The sequence below is a fragment of the Oryctolagus cuniculus genome, chromosome 1 (genome assembly GCF_051225735.1).
Source record: "Oryctolagus cuniculus isolate XC-2025 breed Fujian yellow rabbit chromosome 1, ASM5122573v1, whole genome shotgun sequence".
Lineage (NCBI taxonomy): Eukaryota > Metazoa > Chordata > Mammalia > Lagomorpha > Leporidae > Oryctolagus > Oryctolagus cuniculus.
This window is the reverse complement of record NC_142867.1, coordinates 72,022,393-72,041,176: the sequence shown is the minus strand read 5'-3', so window position 1 is coordinate 72,041,176 and position 18,784 is coordinate 72,022,393. Positions and strand designations below refer to the sequence as shown.

Below are 18,784 nucleotides of genomic sequence, written 5' to 3'. Positions count from 1 at the left end.
TTTCGCTGTAAATCTCAACTATATCTTTAGTAAAACTAAGATGGTGTGCCTGTTTGCCTCATGGGTTTGCAAGGATTAAGCTTTTCTAAGTAAGCTTTTGGATTAGTGCATTTCACATGATATGTGTTTAATAAGTATTAATTTTACTGAATACATATTGATTTTTTTCTTTTTTATTGTATTTCTATTTTGCCTACTTTGAATCAGGCACCTGTTTCAGTGTTAAATATGACATTGATATAATTGAAGGTGATACACATACAAAGGCTAACAAGGACCTGGAGTTTACTAGATATTCAATAGATTTTTTAGAGAATTGGACACAGTGACATAAAAGAAGGCAAGCAAGAAAACAAAGCAGTGTAGGCAGAATTTGGGTTAACAATGAAGAGTAGAGAATTAGTGTATTTATTTGTTTATTCTTTGACTCTTTAATTCAACTCAGAAATATTTACTGATCACCAGTTCTGTGTCTGGTGAAGATCATATGCACCATATTAAGAAGCAAAGATTGTAAGACTGGGTTTCTGTCGTGTAGATTAAGATTCCTTATTCTGGGATCTGGGCTTCCGTTGATTTCATTGTGTCAGTGAATCCTCTAAAAGACCATGTTAAAATGGTATCTTTATTTTTCCAGAGAATGTACCTGTCACTTTCATTAGCCTTTGTAAGATCCCCTAGGAGATCTCACTGTGGAGAAAAGGGCAGACATGGTTTCCTAATTATGGCTGTGTGGCAGCACTGCAGGTCCTCAGCTGCCTGGACTATGAATGTCACTGGATCTCACTTCCAAAAGTCTCCCCCTGCTTGCTCTGTCAGTTAATTTGAACCTCAGCCTCCACATGTTTAAAACTGGCATGGTGATCTCTGCCTCTGAGACTTCTCTCAGTGATATGCCTCAAAAAGTCATTCACAGTGTCTGGCCCTTGGTCTCAAAAACCAGTGCTTCCTCTCTTATTTATGGTTCCTCTCCCTCAGTGCTTGCCTCTGACCAGCAGGATGTGTTTGTGCTCAAAGGAGAAGCACAGCTGGCAGTTTGATTAAATCATTGGGCCAAATCCTGTGCCTTCAAAACCACTCTTAGAAAAGAATGTTATAAAGGGTCCAAACATGAACACAATTAATGAGAATAAAAACAGAAAACTGTAGCTCGTTTCCCTGGTCTCCTTGCCATAATCCAGATGCATCAGCCCACATGCTTCACATCGCACCTGTCACTTTAGATGTGATCCCCATAACAACTCAGTTGTGTGACACTGTGACACACATCCCCAGGCACTTGAAACCCAGCTTCCTGTGTCTGAGGTGGATATGTGACACAGTGGCAGACCTGTCCCTCAGATGTTTCTGATAAGAAGAGGAGACAGAGGAATGTAGGGGGACACAGCAGTAGACTAATAGCAATACACAAGAAGAAGGGGGATTGGGGAGAACCACAGAAAGGCCTACGGATACCGAGAAGGAAAAACAATTTGGTAGTGGTGGTGGAAGTGTATCTTATAGAACAACTAAATAAGTCACCAGGAGCAGAGTACCCATCTGGAAAATACGGAGTCACACAATGTTATGATATAGTAAATTATATATTGCAATCTTGCTAATAGTCTAATAGTCTTGCTAATATTCTAATCATGGTACACATCTTATCTCCTTGCAGTGAAGAACTATAACAGACTCAAGAACACCTACCCTGGAGCAAGTATCATGAAAACCTACAGGTCAGCTCAGCCTAGGAATCCACTGTGGTCAGTGAAGGGCTGAACTGCATACCTGAGCTCTCTGTATCTCTCAAAGCTCTCTGTGTCTAATTGAGTTTTTTAAATGAATGGATTATTTTTATAAACAAGGCATTTTGAAGAGAATTTGACACTTTGCAAGTTACTAGAGCATAGAAGTAGAAGATGGCCCAAGTGCTTGGGCCCCTGCACCCACATGGGAGACCTGGAAGAAACTCCTGGCTCCTGGCTTTGGATCAGCCCAGCTCTGACCATTGTACCCATTTGGGGCACAATGTCTCTCCCTCTCTCTCTGTCTGTAATTCAACCTCTCAAATAAATAAATAAAAATATTTTTTAAGAAAGGTACTAAAAAATAATAATTTAATTCAGGTTACAGTTTCAAAATAATTTACCTTTTTCAGTATTGTTTCTAAGTTTAAAAGCATACTTTCTCATGGAAATTGTGCTTGAACATTAAAATTTAATAATAGAATTATTGCTTATGTCATTTCCCGTTTCACTCCTGCTACTACAGAATATGGTGCAAACATATATTTAGAAACTTTGATAATACAATTCAACTACAGGAACTAAGCACAGATTGTTTATTTCTCCTGCCATTTATTCTTCATTGATCCTTGGATGCAGACTTCTTAATTTATATTTATTCTTCAATAGCATGTATAAAAATGCACTAAAAGCTGCTTCTTTCTCAACAACATCATGGTTATAGTTAGTTAAATATTTAATGCTGCCAAGTGCAAGGCAGGGCATGCAATAAGCATGAACTGGATTATAAAACCACTGTAATGGGTTTAGATCCCTTGGGTCACCTCTGTGCCCTGTGCTGATACAGTAAATGAGCGAAAAGTCTCATCCAGATGCAATTTAAATAGGACTCTGTCCTTCTGCATCCACTGACGAGATTAATTATAGACCACTGAACCTGATTTGTTTCCTTAATATCTTGCATCACTTTACCAGTCTGCAGCCAAGCTGAAATATTAGGAGAGGCTTTGTATAATTCTGGATAATTCCCCTTTCCAGAGCAATGGTTTCCTACATATTTGAAGGTTTGAAAACTTACTTAGAGTCTGATAAAAGCCCCCAATACTGTTTTGCAATTAGTCATTGTACTTGTTTTTTGAAACTAGAATATTATTTTACAATAGTAGTAAAATGCTAAAAGAAACCCCGGTTCCTCCCTGTGACAACATTCAGCTATTTTCTCTTAAGTGTATGTCCTCAGATGAAAGAAAAAGGCAGTAAATACAGTAAAAAAAATTTCAAGATATTTTGCCTTCTAAGTAAAAATCTGCCTTTAAAAACAGAATCAAATGACCATTATTATTGCTTTAAAAGCCAGCACACTGTTTATATTTAAGAAAGAGGTTTTTTGTATCTCAAAGGGTTTTAAAATACGAGTTTATAGTGAGACAGCTTTAAAATTAAATTTGCATATCAATGCTTACCAAATGGGCAAGGTTATTTAATTTCTGTCACATTTAATTTCACCATTTATAAAACAGAAAATATATAAAGCTTGAGCTTTAGAATAATTATTACAAATGTGATACACAGAAAGTTATTATCACAATTCTTGGTCCATTGCAGTCACTGAGTGCCAGCTTGGAAAGAAAAATACTGCTTTGTTCAACATGAAATATCCACCTACATTTCCCACTCACTCCATCCTCTTAGTGTGCACTGAAGTAAACTGAATTAAAAAAAAAAAAAAATAGCCTCCCTTACTTTCTTTAAGGCTGCCCTGCAGAAATCCTTTCATGCCACTGGCTTAACCCATCTCCTTTTCCCTTGTTTCCATTTTTTTCTTTTAAATCATAACCAATACCCTCTTGTTGACATGGTGGAGAGAGATGTTGTTAACGTCTTACTCTGGATTTGAGGTAAAGAGTACAGTGGTAGAGAAAGACAAAATCCCAGTGCTGAGTCCTTCCTGGAAAGCAGAGTGCAGGGTCACTCCGGAGCATCTGTGAATGCAATATTCAGAGTACAAGCATGTGGATAAGAGAAATCTGGGACTGAAAAGGAGGGTGGGGAGAAGTCAGCAAGAGAGGATGTGATCCAAAGGAAAGCATGAATTATGCTGAAGAGGCAAGGTTGCTGGATCAGAATCAAGTCACTGGATGATGAGCATTTTATTTGGGAAGTTTTTCTTTATATATACAATATATAATTATATATAAATACACATATGTATGTATATACACACATACACTATATATGCACACATGTATCTGTATATATGTATTTGTATTTATTTATGCATATATAGTATCTATATGTGTACATTTGTTTGTTTTGGGAACAGACTCTAAAAGGCCCTGAACCAGGCTAGACAATAGCATGGTTGTTGTCTCTATCAAATTACTATCTTCAGGGCCAGCACTGTGGCATAGCAGGTAGGGCCACAACCTGTAGTGGTGACATCCCATGTGGGCATCGGTTCAAGTCTTGGCTGCTCCACTTCCCATCCAGCTCTCTGCTATGGCCTGGGAAAGCAGTAGATGATGGCCCAAGTCCTTATGCCTCTGCACTCACATGGGCGACCTGGAAGAAGCTCCTGGCTTCTGGTTCGGATTGGCGCAGCTCCAGCCATTGTGGCCAATTGGGGAATGAACCAGTGGATAGATCTCTCTCTCTCTCTTTCTCTCTCTCTCTCTCTGTCTCTCCTCTCTCTATGTACCTCTGACATTCAAATAAATAAATAAATCTTAAAAAAATTCTATCATCACCATTATCATCACCATCAACTACACATTTTCAGAAAAAGAGGAAAACTATTGGTATTCAAACAGTTCAAAAGGGGAGGGCCACGGGAGGGAGGGAGGTTGGGGGGGGAGGACCACAACAATACAAAAGTTGCACTTTGTAAATTCACGTTTATTAAATAAAAGATAATAACTATATAACAAACAAAAAAGGAAAAAAAGAACTTAATACTTTACCCTTTTAGTATTTTTTATGCTCTACTTAAAACTATTGGTTGAACTCTGTAATACACAATTACTCTTAGGTGTTTAATTAATGCTATAACTAGTACTCAAATAGTATTTTACACTTTGTGTTTCTGTGTGGGTGCAAACTGTTGAAATCTTTACTTAATATATGCTAAATTGATCTTCTGTATATAAAGATAATTGAAAATGAATCTTTATGTGAATGGAAAGGGAGAGGGAGTGGGAGAGGGGAGTGTTGTGGGTGGGAGGGAAGTTATGGGGTGGGGGAAGCTATTGTAATCCATAAGCTGTACTTTGGAAATTTATGTTCATTAAATAAAATAAAATATAAATATAAAAAAAGAAAATTTGGTTTTGTTGTAATCATTATTCAGAAGGTGATTTTTGTTATAATTTGTATAGCATGAAATTTTATATAGCATAAAATGTATCATTTCATGTGTATAGTTTACTTATTTCCATCTTTGCTTTCCCTGTTTGCCCAACCAACCCAGTTGTTTTCTTAATCTCTGGTCATGAATTGCAAACTTTTCAATCCAAATCCTACCTGATCAAGATTTTTCCAAGGATATTTGTTTTTCATTGTAACAAATAAACTCAAAGTCAGTGGCTTAAGTAACATAAGTTTACGACTTCCCAGTTTTGTAGTTCTCACCTAAAATCAAAGTGCTAGCTGTACTCATTCCTTCTGAAGTCTTCAGGGGAGAATACATTTCTTTGCTTTTTCTAATTTCCAGAGGCACCCTGCATCTTTGTTCATGGTTCTTTTCTTCACCTTCAAATCTAGCAGCATTGCATCTTCAAATGTCCCTGGGATTCCACTCCACTTGCCTTCATCTCTCACTTCTAAGGACATTTGTGGTTAACGATGCATCTACACAGATAACAGGATAACAGCTCCAGCTCAAAATCCTTAACTTAATCATTTCTGCAAAGTCCCTTTTGTCTTATGTAGGAATAGTCATAGATTCTGAAGATTGGAAGAGAGATACCTTTCTGGGCTGCTGTTTGGTCTACCACAATGTATTGCATGAATAAGGTCATCTAGTATCTTTCTACATTTTAGGTGGTCCTTTACATCCAGGAAAATTTTCTTGAACACTTCTCTGGATTTCATGGTTTACGAAATTTAAAAGCCATTTCTAAGAATTACTAGGGGTCGTCTAAATGTTCATGGAATTGTATGTTAAAAATAATTATGGTTGGATTTCAAAAACTTTGAACTGAAATAAATTTATCTTTTAATACTATTTCCCACAACATTTGTAGTGTCCTCACATGTTCATTGCCTATCTATATACGAATTACTCTATCTGAAATAACTTCCTTTTACCAATTTCCACAAAAATATATCCACCACATTACTTGTGAGTTTCATCTAATTTACTAAATATTTGGAAATTTATGGGGAAAGCCCTCCATCTCACTGAATCCTTTCATTTTCTCATTCTTCTCCATTTCTCTTCTTATCTACCTACCTCTCTGAATACCGCAGGATTTCCGAATTCTTCTGCTTTTCTTGTATAGAACAGTTCACTTTTGGAAAAGCTTAATTATCAAACTTAAAAATCTCTACCAAAGCGCATGAAAGAAAGGCCTCGAATTAATAAGTTTCTGTGTTTATTGAAAATAGCTATAGCCAGCAAAATGTTTTATGCTTTCAGTTATAAAATCATGCTATAATTTTTATTAAATATTGTTATAGTTCATTAAAAATATTGTCAAGTATCTTCCATTATTTGAACACATATTTGATATGAATATCCAAATAATATCTTATTGGCATTCATTATTTATAATTCTGTTTGCTTTTATTAAATATCACTCTATATTAGGCATTTTGTTAAATGCAAAGCTAATAAAGCAGAATAAAACATAAGGTACATATGTTATTGGCTCATATTCTTTATTGATGTGCTTTAGCTCTCGTCCATCCATATATTTTGTTTGGTTACATATTTGGGGAATTGTCACGTGGTCACCCATGAGTAATGGCCAAACTAAACTGATAGCAGCAAAAGGTTTGGATTTGGTACTAATATAAATGGTGTCCATTACCTAAATCCCAGTTGCCATGTAAATAGCAGTGTTAAAATGGATATTTCTGAGAGGGAAAAATGATTTCCTGAATAAGCTTCTTAAAGGCAAATACCTAGTATAATGAGATTTAAGAAATTTCAATTCCTTTGTGCATCCCCAATGTGCATGCAGCTTGGGAACTAGAACTTTGAAATTTGTGGGGACTGTCTTCCTTGCTCACTTGACTTCCTTGTTTCCCAGTACGTAGTAAGCACCAAGGTTTAAAATATTTATTGAGTGATTAAGTAAATAATATAGAAAAATATTTAATAAGATACTAAATATCATTTTTGATTACCCATTATATTCCAGAAAGTGTGCTGAATTCTCTCTCTCTCTCTCTATATATATATATATGTTAATTCAATTTTTTTCTTACCACACTTAATGGAAATACTGAATTCAGGAGACTTTAGTACCTTGTCATAGTCATATAACTCTCGGTAATGATAAGCTCACATTGAATCATAATCATAATCATCTCATGGATCCTCTGGCTCATTTACTAGACTGTAACTCCCCATAGTGATTTTGACTTGCATATGCCTGTTTCACCAATGTGAGGCTCAGAGACTAACAGAGGGGGTTTGTTTAGGTACTGCTTCTAGTTTGGAATGTTTCAACTTGGGAGAATTCCTGTCAATATAAGGAAAGTGTGCTGAGGACACAGAAATTTGGGGAGCTATACCTAGTGTAATCACTGAAACAAACTGGGCTATGCTAATTGATCCATCCCAACAGCTTGGTTCTTTTTCCAGTACTATTCCCAATAGGAGATTTACATGAGGGTCAGCTACATCTGTAATATTTATATAAAAACATAATAAAATATAAATCTCAAACCAGATTCTGTGATACACAAAGAAATGTATTAAACACAACATTTATGATCAATCAAACACAAAATAATTCCTGCAATTGGTGCTGTAATCTTAGAGTTATGCACTACTTTTGGATATTTTGACCATTACCTGGTAAGAAAAAATCTTAATTGGTATGTGTGAACCCAGGCAGTTTCTGTAACTTTTGTAGTAGTCATTGAACAATAATATATTCTCCTATAGTAATGGCTGAACATAGATCACTTTAGGATAAAACCATGGCCATCATCTGAGAATACTGTTCATAGACTTCACTCAATTCTTATATTATGATTCTGAAAGTAGAGGCTAGTCTTACTATGGTAGATGAAAGCATTCACAAATCTTAAATACCTCTAATTTCACCAAGAACCTACATCTAAAGGTCATCATGCTAATTCACAAGCCAATAGTCTCAGATACACATTTTGACATTTGACATGTTAATTTTCAAATTCTCTGATATGGGTGAAGAAAAGGATAACAGTAACCCTCTTTCTTAACTTCAGAGAATATTCTGTCTGATGTGTCAAAGCACACCTCTGAAATGTGGTTCTCAATTAGGATGACTGATTAAGATTAATTGATTAAGGTAGCTGAGATTTAACTAATTGGCACACTCATTGCACAATCTATGGTGAATTGCACATACATATATAAATACATGTATATGTGCATGTAGTACATATCTTAAAATCTGTAAATATGTGTCTGTATGCATATAATCAACTTTAGTGCTGTCTCTTGTAGGGGCCATCTGCTCTCTAGAATTATGATTTAAGGTTTGAGAACTAGGTGGTTTTAGTGGTCTCTCCAGAAGTAGAACTTGGTGTATAGCTTTTTTTTTTTTTTTTTTTTTTTGTTTGTTTGTTTGTTTGACAGGCAGAGTGGACAGTGAGAGAGAGAGACAGAGAGAAAGGTCTTCCTTTGCCGTTGGTTCACCCTCCAATGGCCGCCGCGGCTGGCGCGCTGCAGCCGGCGCACCGCGCTGATCCGATGGCAGGAGCCAGGAGCCAGGTGCTTTTCCTGGTCTCCCATGGGGTGCAGGGCCCAAGCACCTGGGCCATCCTCCACTGCACTCCCTGGCCACAGCAGAGAGCTGGCCTGGAAGAGGGGCAACTGGGACAGAATCCGGTGCCCCGACCGGGACTAGAACCCGGTGTGCCGGCGCCGCAAGGCGGAGGATTAGCCTAGTGAGCCGCGGCGCCGGCCGGTGTATAGCTTTCTTATAACCCCATTAAATTATGCTCTTTATATAATCTGTGATTCCCAAATAATTTGTAGAAATTTTATATAACTCAGATTTAAGTATTTGATATACTATAATTAATCATCATATTTGTGTGAGTTTTTCTTTCCCAAGAAATTTATAAACTATTCATTTCAAGAAATTAGTGTGGTTTTCCCATTTTCATTTGTTTACAATTTATTTCACAGAGATGTATCACCTTTACTATAGATTTCATTTTCTCTTTCTTATCTCCATGCCGATTTGAAAAGTAGAATCAGAACAGTGACTATACAGTAAATGTTGTTGATTGACTGAAAAACACCCTATTATAAAACTATCATTATTGAAGTTTGTAGGTTTCTTTTCCTAATTTCAAAATGCCTTTTTCATTTTAGATCACCCCAGGTAGCAGTCTCACAACATCAATCTATTGATTCTCACTGCACGAGGTGAAGAAGAAACCACCAGATCAGGTATGGCTTCCAGTATCACAAATTACCCACTCAAAATTAAATATATATAATGCTCTTGTGACTAAAACTTTAAAAATATTCTCATAATAAAACATGAAGCAATTGATTTTTGGAAATTACTAGAAGCAAGAGGCCATTTCTTTTCCTAACACAAGATCTCTTTTGTGGAAAAGAAACTATTTATACAAGTACTTGTTAAGGCTTCTACATTGTAATTTACTCCACCTAATAATTACCCTATCACCACATATTCTGTCTAAATGTCTTTAGTCACAGTCTTTCTAATGTAATCTGGATGCTCATTGTTCTTCTGTTTGATATGCACTGGGAGCCCACAGCATCTTCTTATTCTAATCAGTATTTGAGTGCATTGTCTGTTGAAAGGAAAGTAACAATGATTAGTAGGACAGATGTTTCCCTTGAATGTGAAAATGTAGGGGTTAAAACCACAAATTAAAACCAAATGCTTACAGTCTTTGCATTTTGGGGGATGGTGAGATTAAAATTATCATCAACTAAAAAGCAGGTTATGGTTAGAGTTGTAATGACTTGCAAAATAGATGGCATTTGGAAATAGCTCAACTGTCCACTCTGGAGAATGAACACATAACTGTATGCACATACAACTATAGTGTGTTGGTTAAATGAAGTATTCTGTCTTTATGCATGTTGATTTTGACAAAGAGCCTAAGGGAAATGTGGAAAAGGGAAACAGATATTCAAAATTACATGCCAGTTGTATTAGTATATAATAGAAAGATTAAAAGAGCCTATGCATGGATTATCATTATTTACTGACATATTACTCTTTGTATATTAATACAATGAATTAATGAATTCCTCTGCTGTGTTGGCTGGAGATGCTATAAAAAGCAGTGTTTATGACATTAAGTTGTGAAACAATTTTATAATAGCTAAGTAATTTCTTTCATATTGGTCATCTATGTCTCTTATTTTTGCATTTTCCTTGATATTTTTAGCAGGGATTTCTCATTATATGAGTATGAGATCATGAGAAAAAACTTTAAAATATAATATATCTGTTCATGAGCTGATATTAATTTCACATTGAAGGAAAGAGTTGAGGCTAAGATCATATATTATATTGTAATTCATATAACAATTCATACATTTTACTTAAATAATTTGGGTTAATTCTTCCTTTCAATCTTTAGAAATGCTTGTGGATAATAGGTAATGAATAAACTGTAGAATGGAGATGAGAAGCCCAGACTAGGGATGGGTGCCTTCTTAGCTGAAGTCTCTTAAAGCCCAGTAGAGAATGCAGCTTACCATCACTTCAAGAGTAATAACAGGTGGTTTTGTGATTACTATAGTACCAGTCATCAGGCTGATTTTAGTTGCTTCTTTATTTTTTGGTCTGAGTTGCTTAAACAATTGTTAATAAAGAAGGATGTGCAATTTTGGTTTGGATTGACCCCTCTGCTAGCTGCACTTTACATATCTTTTTAGGTTATGGAATCGCACATATAATTTGCTCTATAACATTTTCTTTATTCACATAGAGTTCAGAGATGCGTAATGAAGCATCTGAGGTATCAATATTCATAATTAGATGGTTTTTAGGCTTCCTGCCTAGGAAGGTGGTAATAGAGTGGGATTTCTATATTTTGTGAGACCTTTTCCCATTTCATATCTTACCACGCCACCTCCAAATACACAGCTGTAACTGATTTTGACCACAGCAATTTACTTAACATATGCTTTTGTTGGTGTACTTCCATCAACTTAGCGAAGCCTTTTACCCAAGCTCACATTTGAAAACATCAAATCAATAATAAATAAAGTAAGAAAGACTGGTTTCAGAGCACAGAGTGCACTGCCTCCATGATTCAAGCTGCTTAAACCTTCCTGCTCTTGAGCTATTACATAAAAGGCCCCATTGGAGGAAAAATGGTTTCTCTCATGTAGTATTTAATATCTTTTAAAATATTTTAGTATAAAACAAAGAGATCTATCTAAATATATTTTGAATACCCCATTTGATAACTACCTGATTATTGGAATCTCTTTATAGTACACAGATTTTAGACTTATACACAAGTAGATTTAAATTCAAATCCTATCCTTGCTTTTGCTAGTTGTGGAGCATGAGAAAATTAACTATATTCTGTTTCTGTATCTGAAAGTTTTGAATAACAATATTACCTGAAAGGATTTTGCCAAAGGTTGACCATAATATACATTTGAAACTCTTATTATGCTGTGTAAAACTGAGCTAACACTGAAAAATAATAGCTGTATCATGAAACTGCTTAGATTATTAAACAGTGATATAAATATATAGGAAATTAAGTATTATATACATAATAAATATAAGAAATGAAGTGTGAGGGGGAGGAGAAGAATGGAGGGAGGCAGAGAGATGGGGTTGTCACAACAAATAAGAATGGCTTTCCTGTTTTCAAGTAGTCAGAATAGATAAAAAAAAATCTTAGCTCTGAAACTGTGCTGAATATAGCTTGAGGTTTGAAGATTCACAGTGCCCCAGGTCTTTATTGCTATTGATTATCATTATAAGCACAGAAAAACAGTCGTACAGAATGTTCTATTTAAGAAGTTTCCTTAAGAAAGCCATGGTAAAGTGACCGAACACAGGTATCTTCTAGCCAAAATATTTTTTTTTTCAGAATGGATGGTTTGCTTTGCTTTGATTTCTTAGCTAGATCTACCCTATATGTAAATATTACATAAAGAAAGCTGATTCTCTGGAGCATAGGCGAGGCTCAGATTTCTATCTGTGGCAGTGGTTATAGTACGGCCAGTTAAGCTGCCCCTTGAGATGTCTGCATCCCCTGTTGGAATGCTGGTTCAAGTTCCTGCCACTCCTCCCTTCCATCTGGCTTCCTGCTACTGTACCCAGGAGGCAGCAGATGGTGGTCAACGTACTGAGGCTCCTGCCACCCATTTGGAGACCTGGATGGAATTCCTAGTTCCTGGCTTCTTAGGTCTATCTCAGCCCCAGCACTTGTAGGCATTTGGGGAAATAACCAGTAGATGGAAGATATCTCTCACTTTGTCTCTATTTTTTTTCCTATTACTCTCTCTGTCAATCTACCTTTGCAATGAATAAATATTTTTAAAAAGATTTCTGTGCATTCAGTTCCTGCCAACATCATTCTTGACTTTGTTCTGAAGACGAATCTGTAACCTACCCCAAGTGCCTGGAGGACACAATATAAAAACGTTGACCTATTTCAGTCCCTTTGCTTTTAGGGTAGAGAAACTAAGGCAAAACTACTGAAATGAGATCAGTCATGGAGAGAGAACAAGCCTGGATATATTGATTGTCATCTACTGGAATATGGGGGCTTCCGTAGAAAACATACAAAGTTTAAGAGAGCAGATAATACTTGGAGAAAGTGGTCTTCCTTCTCTTTTTTTTTTACCAATGATATGATTTTCATGATTGAACATGTTTAGAGAAAAAGGAAAAGTTTGCAGAAAAAGGGAATAAAATATAAGTTTATTTTTGTGCAAAACAATGGAAATATATACATATTTTTTTTTATTTTCTGTATGTATTTTATTTTATTTTTTTTTTAAACTTTTATTTAATGCATATAATTTTCCAAAGTACGACTTATGGATTACAATGGCTTCCCCCCCATACCGTCCCTCCCACCCACAACCCTCCCCTTTCCCACTCCCTCTCCCCTTCCATTCACATCATGATTCATTTTCGATTATCTTAATATACAGAAGATCAGCTTAGTATACATTAAGTATGGATTTCAACAGTTTGCTCCCACACAGAAACATAAAGTGAAAAATAATAGATGATTTTTTTAAATGATGATGAAATCAGAGCAGACCTATTGTCATGTTTAATCCCAATGAGAGTCAAGTTGGGAATTGATAATTTCTTTTTTTTTTTTTTTCTTTTTTTTTTTTTTTTTTTTACAGAGGATCAGTTTAGTATGCATTAAGTAAGGATTTCAACAGTTTGCACCCCCATAGAAACACAAAGTGAAATATATTGTTTGAGTACTCGTTATAGCATTAAATCTCAATGTACAGCACATTAAGGATAGAGATCCTACATGAGGAGTAAGTGCACAGTGACTCCTGTTGTTGACTTTACCAATTGACCCTCCTGTCTATGGCATCAGTAATCTCCCTATGCTCCAGTCATGAGTTTCCAAGGCTATGGAAGCCCTCTGAGTTCTCCGACTCTTATCTTGTTTAGACAAGGTCATAGTCAAAGTGGAGGTTCTCTCCTCCCTTCAGAGAAAGGTACCTCCTTCTTTGATGACCTGTTCTTTCCACTGGGATCTCACTCGCAGAGATCTTTTGCCAGAGTGTCTTGGCTTTCCATGCCTGAAATACTCTCATGAGCTTTTCAGCCAGCTCCGAATGCCTTTAGGGCTGATTCTGAGGCCAGAGTGCTATTTAGGACATCTGCCATTCTATGAGTCTGCTGAGTATCTCACTTCCCATGTTGGATCACTCTCCCCTTTATTTACTCCATCGGTTAGCGTTAGCAGGTACTAGACTTGTCTATGTGTTCCCTTTGACTCCCAGTCCCTTCACCATGACCAACTGTGAACTGAAACTGATCACCTGGAACAGTGAGATGGCATTGGTACATGCCACCTCGATGGGATTGAATTGGAATCCCCTGGTATGCTTCCAACTCCACCACTTGGGGCAAGTCAGCCTGAGCATGTCCCAAATTATACATCTCTTCCCTCTCCCATTCCCACCACCATGTTCAACAGGGATCACATTTCAGTTAATTTTCAACACTTAAGAATAACTGTGCATCAATTACAGATCTAAACCAGTCATATTAAGTAGAACAGATAAAAAAAACTACTAAGAGGGATAATGTATTAAGTTGTTCATTAACAGTCAGGGCTATGCTGATCAAGCCACCATTTCCCATAGTGTCCACCTCACTCCAACAGGTTTCCCTCTTGGTGTTCAGTCAGTCGTCATCGATCAGGGAGAACATATGGTATTTGTCCCTTTGGGACTGGCTTATTTCACTCAGCATGATGTGTTCCAGATTCCTCCATTTTGTTGCAAATGACTGGATTTCGTTGTTTCTTACTGCGGTATAGTATTCTAAAGAGTACATATCCCATAATTTCTTTATCCAGTCTATCGTTGATGGGCATTTAGGTTGGTTCCAGGTCATACATATTTTTTTTCCAAACAATGAAGTTGTCATAAACTTGGAAGACCCCTTGTAATCATGCAGGTAACAAAAACACACATACACACAAAAAAACTTGTACCAAAATAAACTCTAAATTGCATTACTCATGAACATTTCAAAGTACCCTGCATTACAGCAACAGTTCTCTAAATGTGGTCTCTCAACAGTAACATCAACATCACATTTGAGAAATAAAAATTTCTGGGCTACCCTAGATCTATTGAATCAAACACTTGGATGTTGGGGCTCAACAATGTTGATCTAACAAGATCTCCAGGTATTCTGATATTTGCTAAAGTTTGAAACATTGCATTAAAAAATTCCAGGAAGCCAGAATATGACATAATGGATTAAGCCACAGCCTGCAATGCCAGAATTCTATATGGTACCAGTTTGAGTTCCAGCTGCTCCACTTCTAATCCAGGGAAAGCAGTGGAGGATGCTTCAAGTGCTTGGGACCCTGCACCCATGTGGGAGACCTAGATGGAGCTCCTATCTCCAGGCTTCTGCCTGGCCCTGTCATGGCCCCTGTAGCCATTTAGGGAGTGAATCAGCAGATGGAAGACTCCCTCCCTCTCTCTCTCTCCCTCTCTCCCCCCTCTCCCCCTCTTTCTGCCCCTTCCCCCCTCTATCTCCCCCTCCCCCCTCTCTTTCTCTCTCTCTCTCTCCCTCCCTCCCTCCCCTCTTTCTGTAATTTTGCCTTTCATATAAATAAAACCAATCTTCCAAGAAAGCAAATTCCCTGAAAATTAATTCCCTAAGTAAAATTATTTGTTTTGTTCATTACTAATGGATAAAACCCAGTATAAAGATAAATAAAATGCTATAAAAAAGGTTTAGTAGGGAAGAATGAAGCTAAAATTTGGTAATCTCCTACCACAGAACAAGCACTGTCTAATCCCATAGTGTGCTCTGAAAAATGCGATATATCTCGATTTTACTAATGGAAATTTTCAACTAGGAAAGATGAAATAATTGTCTAAGATCATTTAGCTGGAGGTTGCAAGTCTAGAATTTGAATCAAGGTGCAGTTGATTCCACAGTCCTCATCCTTTCTGTTATTCATTGAAAACCACTGGATTTCACACATACTTGCAATGTAATAACTACAACCCTAGGGTAAAAGCCACATATTTCATTTTCATTGTCATTCTGGAGTGCTTTGATTTTTATTATTTTCTGTATGTAATATATATATATATCTTTCTTAATGTTACAAAGAAACAACAATCTGTCACTCGGAAATAAATATGCCTTTTCTACTCTTTTTTTTTTTTTTTCATTTTACTTAGGCCTACTTGAATATCAATCCTTACACTTCTATGTACTTGCCTAACGATGACAGGCTAATACATGCGTATGTACTTACTATTTTTTCTATAGAAGTAAATATAACTCCGGTGTGTCCTGTTTGGGGCATCTGAAAAATGAATCATCACCTTAGATATTATGTAAATAAAATCATATAAGTATTATGTAAATGAAATTACATGTAGATGTAATTACAGGAATATGCACTGAAAACTTTAGAGCTATAATAAAGAAATTATATAAGAGGGTAATCATATACCATGTAGCCTAAACCTTCAGCATCTAAAAAGTTCATCAATTTTTATGTTTGAAAAATACATTAAATTTCCTTTTGTATTCTGCAAAGGCTATGAGGAATGGGCATTCTTGTTGGGGAAATGTAGTATAAGGATTTGTGAACTCGGAGGGTTTTCCCATTATGGAAACATCTCAACTCCAGAGCTGCTAAGGTCAAATATCAGTTATAGACCTTGCTGATCTCCTCTGGAGATGAGTTTTCAATGTCCAGAGAGGGCAAACACTTCTTTCCCATTGCACTTGTTGGTGTATCACATGTAGGAAAGTAATCCACATGACCTGGTAAAGTTCTGGAAGGTTGAACTTGACTGGACAGGTTCAGCTGATGACTGCTACAGGAAAACAGTATAGAAAGAAATAAATGCACAGAATTTACCAGAAAGATAGGTGACATGACAGCACTTTAAGACTTGGTGCATTTGAAGGTTATGGATTCTAAATATAAGAGAAAAATAGAATAAAGTTATTAGATCAGATTTGGAAGCCAAACAGAACAAAACTTTTTAGGTACTCAACCGTATTATGAGACAACTAAGTGCTTGGGCCTAGATGGGCTAATTTAAAGACTCAAGACTCTGAAAACACCTTCTTTCTATGGAAAGTACAGCAACTAGTGACCTCTGCTAAGTCCCACATTCTATTTAAGGTGAACTCGGGCTCATTTTTCTAATAACTATCCCTCCTGCCTCTGTTTTTTCTTTTCACCACTACCACCATTATCGTAATTCACACCACCATCTCCATTGCCTGAATGACTTCAGTTGCCTCCTAACACTCACTGCCACTTAGCCTCTTCACAAATCTGTTTTCCACTCTGCAAAGTGGTTAACCCTTAAATCACTTCCCATAGCTTTTAGCTAAGACAATAAATTCATTAACATGGTCTAAAGCATCCCTCATGCTGTCAGACCTGCTTATTTCTATACTGTCATCTGATCTACTTCTCTTTCGTCTCTACTCTCTATTCAATCACATACTATCCACTTTTAGTTCCTCTACAGGGCATCCACTAAACACTTTTCTGCCTAATGAATTTTTCCATTATCCTTTCCTCTTTTTTATCTCCTTTTTATAATTTATTTTTATTTTCAATTATTTAAGGTAAACAAATTTCATGTATTTCATATACACAGATATTGGAGCATAGTAATTCCTATCTTATCTTTCTTTTTTTTTTTTCCCAAAGAAACCTTTTATTTAAGGAATACAAATTTCATAAGTACAGCTTTAGGAATATAGTGATTTTTCCCACCATACCCACCCAGTTCAATAATAAAAATAATGCAATTTTTAAAAGATTTATTTATTTATTTGGAAGGCACAGTTACAGAGAGGCAGAGGCAGAGAGAAAGACAGTGAGAGAGAGAGAGAGAGAGAGAGAGAGAGAGAGAGAGGTCTTCCATCTGCTGATTCACTCCCCAGATGGCCTCAATGGCCGGAGCTGAGTCAATCCAAAGCCAGGAGCCAGGAGCTTCCTCCAGGTCTCCCACACAGGTTCAGGGGCCCAAGAACTTGGGCCATTTTCCACTACTCTCCCAGGCCATAGCTGAGAGCTGTATCCGAAGTAGAGCAGCTGGGACTCAAATCAGCACCCATATGGAAGGCTGGCACTGTAGGCAGTGGCTTTACCTGGGGTGAACATACATTATTTTTTTATGTAAGGCTTTTGGAATTCTTTTTTTTTAACTTTTATTTAATGAACATAAATTTCCAAAGTACAGCTTATGGATTACATTGGCTTCCCCCCCATAACATCCCTCCCACCCGCAACCCTCCCCTTTCCCACTCCCTCTCCCCTTCCATTCACATCAAGATTCATTTTTCGATTCTCTTTATATACAGAAGATCAGTTTAGTATACATTAAGTAAAGATTTCAACAGTTTGCTCCCACACAGAAACATAAAGTGAAAAATACTGTTTGAGTACTAGTTATAGCATTAAATCACAATGTACAGCACACTAAGGACAGAGATCCTACATGAGGAGTAAGTGCACAGTGACTCCTGTTGTTGACTTAACAAATTGACACTCTTGTTTATGGCATCAGTAATCACCCTAGGCTCTTGTCATGAGCTGCCAAGGCTATGGAAGCCCCCTGAGTTCACTGACTCTGATCATATTTAGACAAGGCCATGGTCAAAGTGGAAGTTCTCTCCTCCCTTCAGAGAAAGGTACCTCCTTCTTTGATGACCCGGTGAACATACATTTTTAAAAAAGTGTTTTATTTAAATGTATTTGAATATACATTTTTTAAAAAGTGTTTTATTTAAATGTATTTAAAAGCCAGTTGAATGTTAAAGTAGAAATATTAACATTAAATATGATTATATCATACATAATAAGTAAACTGTATGACAACAATAGCTAAAGACAAGGATGGGGGAAATGGAAGTGTGTTATTGTAAAGTTCATATACTACAAAGAAACTATTTTAACACTTCAAAATAGTATATAATAAGGATCTGTGTGTGGGCTCATCCTGCGAGGTCCACACTGTTGGGATAGTTGGGCAACCGTGTTCTTCAACAAGAAGCACTGGAGACAATTACTGTGAACATGTCCATTTATTAACTGTCAGGCACAAGCTTTTATAGGGCAGGCAAAGGGGAGTAGCTAGCTCAGGGTAGCAACACTAATTCTATGGGATA

The 18,784-nt window shown here is 36.6% G+C and overlaps 1 long non-coding RNA gene across 1 annotated transcript in view; it reads left to right on the top strand.

Moving 5' to 3' along the window:
- The window catches only part of LOC149128463 (uncharacterized), a 536,236-nt gene that overhangs the window by 373,421 nt on the left and 144,031 nt on the right, over window positions 1-18,784 (top strand). Inside the window, exon 3 of the long non-coding RNA XR_016233158.1 lies at window positions 9,265-9,342. This is a non-coding gene — a long non-coding RNA (uncharacterized LOC149128463). The remainder of the gene's footprint in view (window positions 1-9,264; window positions 9,343-18,784) is intronic.